At 35.7% G+C, this 8,869-nt stretch overlaps 1 pseudogene; it reads right to left on the bottom strand.

Annotated features, from left to right (window-relative positions):
* Window positions 1-262: 262 nt before the first annotated feature.
* On the bottom strand, window positions 263-1,069 carry LOC145120624 (brassinosteroid-responsive RING protein 1 pseudogene; annotated as a pseudogene).
* Window positions 1,070-8,869: the final 7,800 nt, after the last annotated feature.

Raw genomic sequence — 8,869 nt, 5'->3', positions numbered from 1 at the left:
GTTTTATATAAGAAACTTTGATCGATATAGAAAAAATTATGTTTTAAAATATTCTAACTAACAATCGTATAAAACATAAAATTTTGTATATCTTTTATTAAATTAAAAACAAAGTCTCGCCTACAAATCATATTTCTAACACACTTAACCAAAAGTTCGATGGCTATACTTACATGCTGTTTCAAATTATAGAAAGTGAAGTTAATCATCAATTTATGTTATACAATTTTCAGTCAATCACAAAATTTACCAATCATAAACAGGCACAAAATTCACTTTACATAAATTGATAAAAATAAAAATAAAAAACTACATAAACCAATAAAACATTCAACTCATAACTCATCGGGGTTACCAAAACGAAATTCTAACTACAAAGTAGCAGCCATTGATGAATCGCCATAGTAATCGGCGATACCAGAAGCAGCCCATAAACGTTCATTGAACGAATCCTGGAAATCATCAGATATAAACGGCGTCCGGCAAAGCGGGCAAGTTTTCCGATCATGGTCCATCCACCGGCCGAGACAGCACCGGTGGAATACGTGTCTGCAGTTATTTAACACACGGATCTCGTCGTAGGCATCAAACTCATACAAACAGACTACACAGCTCTCCGGCGGGTCTACGAGCTCTGAGAACTTGACGACGGGGAGGAGTTCACGGAGGAGGACGGCGGATAACGAGTGAAATTGAGTTGACGGCTCAGGTTGAGGTTGAGGCGTGTTGGATTCAGATATTGGTTGAAGTAGATCTTCCAGGCCGATAAAGAAGAGAATGGAGGAAGTGAGGCTACGGATGAAAACTAGAAGGATTAAGATATGGAGGATGAGTTTTGGGAGGAAGAGATCTGTGTAACCCACCGGAAAACCCATGATTTGCAAGGTGGCCTTTCTTTTTCTGTGAAATGTGGTTTGAATTTCGAAAATTTCAGGTGGGTGAGATGAAAATTTGATAGAAACTGATCATTCGGATGAGAGACTGACTGTACGTCAGAATTTGGTGAAAACAGTCGATTAGTTTTGATGATGACGACGGTGAATATGGAGGAGAGGGTGGCGTGGAAGTATGGATATATTTGTGGAGGGATAGCGGTACTTAAATACTTGAATGCATATATTATTTTTTTTGTTGCAAATCTAATATGTGGTTGTTAAAAGAAATTAAAAATTGGGAAATCAAGTAATTTAACAGATATAATATAAATATATATATAAACGAGTATTTTAATAATAAACGAATATTTTAATAATTATTATTATTTTATAATAATAATTATTTTATAATTTTTTTAAAAAAAAATGATCATTTACTCCGAAAGATCGTATTCCAGAGTAGTTTCGTTCATTCCGGAGTTGGATGATTGGTAGGTATCGGGTCCGGAATCTAACAATCGTACGTTCCAGACTAACAAAATGAATTTCGGACTATGTTTTTTGGAATACGATATTCTGGAGTATTTATATTCATTCCGGAGTTGGTGGTGGCTGGTAGGATTCGGGACCGGAATTTGACACTCGTACATTCCGGACTGTAAAAGTGTATCATGGAATGTACAACGATTCTAGAGTGGTAAAAATAGAGAATTTTTGTTCTTTGTTCATCAACAAGCTACATGTAGTATATTTGTGTCTTTGTTCCCTAATATGTCCACAAGCAATTATTGTTTGATGGTTTTCGTAATCTAAAAGAATGAGCATGTATACGATTTTGTTTCTCGAGTGTCAGTTTCTAGTGGAGGCAATGACATCGTATCGATGGATCTATGCAATATGTTGCTCCAGACTACACATGCTTTGGTGTAGATATACACAATGATATCAACTTCATTGGGTTAATCGTGTTGGTTGCTTTCAAGTTCAGGTTACACACTAATCAAATACATCTATCTTTTCAATGTCTTGGATCAAATATAGTTATGCAAATTCTTGACAATAGTGATGTCATATATTTTCTTAGTTTTGTTAGTAGTATGCCTCCTAACACAATACAAATGTTTGTTGTTAATAATGTTATGGAAAGTGGTATTCAACGATTTCCTGGGGAAAATCGTTATGGTGGCAATGGGTTTTCCAGTGCTGGAAGTAACAAATTTGTAATTTATTACCTGTGACAATCAACCATGTTCCTTTTTACAATAGCCCTATATATGGGGTGATTTTAGGTATAAAGGTAAGGCTGATAATGATGCTTCTCCAACAGTTGATGTTGATGAATATGCAAATGATGAGACAAAACTAATGTTGTTGGTTGATGATGGCAATAGAGAGCCAGTTGAACATTTCCAGAGTTTCATTGAATTTGATGGGGACGATACTGAACATGAAGATGAGGAATCTGATCCCGAAAATCCCGAAAACTACATGAGGAAAAGTTTCCTTATTAATCATCCGATTCTGAAGAAACACAAACCACTCATTGGGGTATACCTAGACCTTTACTATTGCTTGAATTAGGTCAACAAAAACGTAAAGGTGCCACATCCCATAATTATACTTCCTATGTAAAGAAGTATAAACTCTTCAAAAGCATAGAAATTTTATCTTAAATTAGGATTCAAATGTGTTACTGAAGGCTTCTAATATAAAGTGACAAACTCTATAAAAGACATGCATGAAGTTGTCTGCTATGTGGAAAATTGTAAATGGAAGATACGGGCTACAAAAGCTAAAGATATTTATACATTTCAAGTTGTTAAACTATCGGAGAGCCACACTTGCTCAAACACACAACTCCTTCCCCATCATCGACAAGCCAACAAAAAGATATTAGGTCACTTCTTGAAAGACACATTAGCTGACAATACAAATAAAATGTTGTGGGGGAAACAAATACAAAAAATTTTAAATGACCATCTTAGTGTACATATTTCATTATGGCAAGCATGGAGTGGTAAAATGTATGCTCTAAATCTGTTGAGGGGACCCTTGAAGAAAGCTTCGAAAGACTTCCTTTATATTTTTATAATTTGGAGAGGAAGAATCGAAGGACCGTTACACATATAAAGACAGGTTATGACAACAATTTTGAATAAGTTTTCATGGCTATCGGCTACGAAGTAATATTTATTATATAACAAGTTATTTTAATTGTTGTTACACGTCTGTTCGATTTAATGACTAATCTATTAATAATTATTATGTAGGTACAGGCGTTTCAAACATGTTTGCGTCCTATTATTATCATTGATGGAGCACATCTTAAAGGGAAATACTTGGACACGATGTTCCTAGCAGCAAGCATGGGCGACAATAACCAAATACTACCTATTGCATTTGGTTTTGGAAAAATAGAAAGTGGGGATTAGGGTTTGTTTCTGGACGTGAAGGTGGTAAGGGAGGCTGGAGGGAGGACTTAAGGTCCTTTAAATATGGTGAAAACCCTAAAAATTAGGGTTTTCAAGCACAGCCTCAACTCGTCGAGTTGGTCCTCCAACTCGTCGAGTAGGTCCTAAAGTTCACGCGGCCTGATCAGTTTCTACATGACGAGTTGGGGCAGCCAACTCGTCGAGTAGGTCTACAAATATGAATATAAAGATTTAAATTTTTATACCTGGGAGTCGGGATGTTACAAGGCATGGCCTGAATGTAAGAAATTTGATTGATTTCGAAGAACTTGGAAATAATCCCGGGAAAGGGATATTTCAAACCTAAGTCAAAGGGATATCCAGGAAAGCAGACCCCAGACGAAGAAGCTTAATCAGGTTGGAGTTTCGGATCGAAGGGTTTGAAGACAACTTCCTTTGAAAAAGCGCCAACTGTTTTCAACGACTTGATATCATTGTCATTGAAAGAACAGATCTCATCGTAGGATAAGATCCTCTGGTCGATGAAATCATCCCCAGAGGACGCGAGGATGTCCTTGCGAGATACAATCATTTTCTTGCCCATCGTTAGTGGAAAAGAAAAGTAAGGAGAAAAGGAGAGAAATCTACCTTCAAAAGTGATTAAATAAGAGCTTAAAGATGCACGGAGGAGTAGCGCTAATCGATTGCCTCTATTTAAGCTAACGGCTGAAGAAAGAGAAAGATTGATTAGACCGACTATGATGACTCTCGAATGGATAAATCCTATCCGTTAGGGATTAAATTCAAAATTTACCATTCTCTCTCTCTCTCTCTCTCTCTCTCTCTTATTTTAGTTATTCACTTTAAGTTATTCCTTTATTATTATCGAAACTAACTCACTTATTTTCAGGAATAACTTGGGGGCAATTGTTAGGGCTAGGATCCTGAAACCGTTATAGGATCCTCAAGTCTAAGGATCCTCAAAAGCCCATGATCCCGAATATACTCCAGGATCTTGACTAATATTTTTATTATTATTTATAACGAACATATATTCTTTTTTCTTTCTCACATGTGCAGAAATAACTAGTCAAAGTCATATACTCAACGGATAGTCACCACAACTATGCAAAAGACCCGGAGGACTAAGTCAAGCAAACGGATATAAGTAATCTCGGTGGATCCAGGAATTCTTGGAGTTCTAGTTGTTGGGGTTTGACTATATAAAACACTTGTAATCATCACACTACACACGATTTTCTGGCAGAATACTATCACTTTTACTCATACTCATTCCATTTTCTCTGTAATTTTCATTTCGATTAATAAAAACATCAAGGCAGGTGATCATTATCACCTCCCAAGGTTTTATGCCGGAGATCCTAACAAGGATCAAGGGCTTCCCTTGTAAACGATTTGTGTTGCTTTGATTCATTTTACTTATTTGCTTTACATTGAACATCACAGCCTCTCATACGCTTTGGTCCATTTTAGTTCAATTATTTTTGACCAAAAAAGATATCTATATAGATTATGCTAGAGGTTTTCTTTATCCATGTTATCCTAACAAAATGTGTAAAGCTTGAGATTCACTTGTGGATATAAAGCAAACATCTCAATGTTGTGATCATCATTTTAATATGAAACCACAAGGTATGCTTTTATATCAAAATGAATAGAACATGTATGTTTACTAAGAACTAGTGGGAGCATAGTGACATTCCTAATGTTGTATGAGTGAGACATGTTGAATCATGAGAAATTACATTCTGACCATGTCATGCCTTTTCATCTTGACTCAGAATGTGTTTCTAAAATGAAAGACTTAAGAAGGACAAGATACATTCTTGGAATGTAAAATCTATAGAGATAGATAAAATGAATATTAAGAGTTTTATATCTTTATGCATATATGGACAATGTCTTAAAAGGAATCAAGATACAAAATACCTTTGGAGGAATCTTGGTATTGTCACATGGCACTATGTTTGAGCCAGCCTCAAAAGAACCTAACGCATAGGTTTGAACTAGCTGAAATGATTTATATTCGATTTGTTTGGCAAATGAATCCATCATTTATGTCATATTATGCATAAGACCTGGTATATGATCATGCTATGAGCATATCATAATATACCAATTGAATACATGGTTAAGTCACTGGATGACTATAGGAACATTCTAAGATTACTTTAGAAGAACTAAGAGAATATATACCAGACAATTAGTTTAAAATAAAATATTCATGTAAAGAGCTACATAAGATTCTGATTTCTAAGAAAATATAGATAAGTATGAATTATAATTGGATTATGGCTTCGTTATGGGATGAAGAGTAAGTTTAGTTGGAATAAGGTCCAAGCAAAACAAAATGACACAATCTACTACAAAATAAGAATACACTACTTTAGAATTCCACTAGATGAAGGTAGGCAATGGGTTGTAACCAAGTTTCATAGGTACTTGTCAGAGAACTAGTATTGAACTAACCCGCATCAAGATCATCTCATGGTTCGCTATCATGAATGATACTTGATTAAAAGGTACCATCTTTGTATACTTAACACCTGAGATACATAGTAGGACTTAAGTATAGGGAGTATTGTGCTTTGATGTGGTCAAATGCTGGTCCTTAATCGGGCATTTATAAAAGCCAATTTTCAGGTATGATGTGAACTATATGAGAGGCTTATGTAGTTAAGATGGCATTTGTTCCTCTTATGAGTTGAGAGTTAGACATTTAAGGCACCTTACCAAAAGTTGAACACTAGATGGGATTGATTGTGATCCGTATCTCATGTTCAACATGATGTTTGTGACAAAGGGATAACTGATAAACTTACCTTATACACCAATTGTAGCTTTGCGCATTTTGGAAATTGGGCGTAGATAGAATGACACAAAGTCATATGTTGTTGGGGGTAGTGAAATGTTGCTAGACGTTCACGATTGTCTATATCAATCTAATATGAGTCTTGTGCAAGTGGGAGATTAAAGGATCTTATATGCTCAAGAATCATATTAAAGTGATATTGCTAATTAACATATGATACTAATGGGTCACACTAACAACAACTTGATATAATTGATTATTGATTAGAAATTAATTTTAATAAATATTTAATAAACTCTTATAATTAAATTTCATTAAAATATTAATTTTCATTAGCAAGTAACATAATATATATCATATGATATGATTTATTAAGTCATGTACACCATTTTGGACTAGATAAATCATTTTGTTTTTTACCAAAAAGTTAAAGTTTATATTTTATAAACTAGTTTATAAAATTTATAAAAATTTTGACTTTTTTTTATAAATCATCTAACTAGTTAGACTAGAAATGGCTTTTTTTTATTATTTTATGCAAAAGAAATAAACATGGCTAATAACTTATTTTAATGTAGGGAACATGTCTTGAAAACATGAGATTAAAATACTATAAAATGGTATGGGTTGTCTAAAAGGCAAAAGGCCTTATGGGTAAAGAACTAGCTTTAAAAAAGGGCTTGGAACTCTTTCATTTGGCTAGAAGAAGAAAAACATAACATGCATTTGCATGCATACTCTCTCCACTTTTGTTCATCTTTTGAAGATTAACTCACTTGCTTTTTCTCTCTTGTAGTTCGTATTGGTTTTGAACTTCAAGTTTAAGAGTTTTAAGAGTTTTACAAGACTAGCATCTTAAATCAAGTTGGTAACTTGTTGGTGTCTCAAAACTTCCACATTCTCCATTAACTTCTAAGCCTCCCAAGAGGACTCACAAAACTACAAAGGTTGTTATTTCTTCATATTTTTCTTTGGTGCTTGTTTTCTTTCCAAACTTTGGAAGAAGATCCTTGGTGGGTGTAACATCCTGAAATGAGGTATAAATTATCTTTCCTTAACTTTTCTTTAGTGTGTCAAAGTTAGTCCTTAATTTGTGAGAGGTAGCGATTCAATACGCGGGGCGTACGCATGAGTATGTGCAGCGTACTCATGCACTAAGCAGGATCGTGGAGGCCACCTAGTACATTGGTCGTACCCCGTAGTACGCTGGGCGTACTAGGCTCAATTGAAAACCCTAATAATTTTAATGTCCCTATTTAAGGAACATGATGGCCTCATTTCTAGCCACCTTTATCAGCCTCCAACCTTTCCTAAACCCTAAATCTCGAGTGTGTGCTTGTGGGTGTGATTTTACAAGCTTAATGTGATTCTTTGCTCTTGTAGTTAAAGAAGGAAGTTAGAAGAGTTTAGAGATCCAAAAACCACCCATCCTTGTGCATCATTTTCAGGTATAAAGTTTATACCTTGGCTATTGTTCTTCAAGATCTTTGTAGTGTTAGGTTTATGAGCTTAAGTCCCTAAAGTTTGGATCTTTTCTAGTTAAGACTATTCAGAGAGTTTAGGCTGTCCTTTTATGCATTTTTGGGCATCTAGATCAATAAAAATGGTTGCTTGATCCTTCCTTTGAATCCATGCATGAGTAAAGTACCTTGGAATGGATGAAATGTTGTTCTAGCCTCTCCTAGCCATGCAAAAGCATAAATCCCACAACTTTATGGACTAAGAGACCTTGATTAACTCAGATCTATAGTTGGAGTGTTTGTCTTAATGGATTAAGACCAAAAAAAGTTAGAAATGGGAGTCCGAGGAGTACGTCAACGTAGGTCTGAAATCCCCCGTCGCATGCATAGCCATCAGTACGCCCAACGTAGGGCGTTGTATGCCCAGCGTACTCGCTGGTGTTGACTTCGGTTGACTTTTTTTTTTTACTTTTGCTGATTTTGACTTTTAGGTCAAATTTTAGGGTTTGGACCTAGGGAGGGGCAAAATGGCCCTTTTTCCCTTAGTGGGCTTAGCTGTGGACTTGGACTTGTTGGGTGGTCATGGGCCTTAATTATTGATTGAGGGTAATTTATTTGGTTGAATAGGAGAAGTCTAGATCCGGCAGTTCGGGTGCTAGGTTTTCATGTCATCATTATCAGGTGAGTCTCCTCACTTACTCTTACCTGTGTGGTAGGATAGCTGTAATATTATGACCAGTTGGGTCTTGCTATTATGTTATGTTATGTATGCTATGTTATGTGCTGATATGATAATCGATTAGTTGGGGTTGTTGTTAGCCAACCGAGGGTTGTAGATAACCTCCCGAGCATGCTGTTAGCTCAACAGGATTGCTGATAGTCCCAGGGTTGCAGATAACCCATAGCTGTTTATTTATGCTGAGTTATATGTGGTATCTTGGGGAACTCACTAAGATTTGCGCTTACAGTTGTTGATTTATATGTGGCAGGTACTTCGCAGGGCTGCGGGAAGGTGAAGGTCTGATTGTACACATGCACTGGGAATTTACTACTGGGACATGATCTTTTATGTACTCTGATAATTATGGCACTTGTGGTTTTGGAATGACTTGTACTTGAGATTTGGTTGTGAACTATGTTTTTGGAAGTTTTAAAAATGAAAAATTTTGGTCTAAAAGTTGAGGTGTTATAGTTTGGTATCAGAGCCCTGGTTTGAGGGATTTGGATGAGCCACTGGGTGATTCCAAACTCAAACTGAGGGTTTGAACATTTTTAAGAACATAACAAGAA

The sequence above is a fragment of the Lactuca virosa genome, chromosome 6 (assembly GCF_052849685.1).
Source record: "Lactuca virosa cultivar CGN04683 chromosome 6, Lactuca_virosa_CGN04683_v6, whole genome shotgun sequence".
NCBI classification, from domain to species: domain Eukaryota; kingdom Viridiplantae; phylum Streptophyta; class Magnoliopsida; order Asterales; family Asteraceae; genus Lactuca; species Lactuca virosa.
The sequence above is the reverse complement of the archived record's forward strand: the minus strand, read 5'-3'. Positions and strand labels throughout refer to the sequence as shown.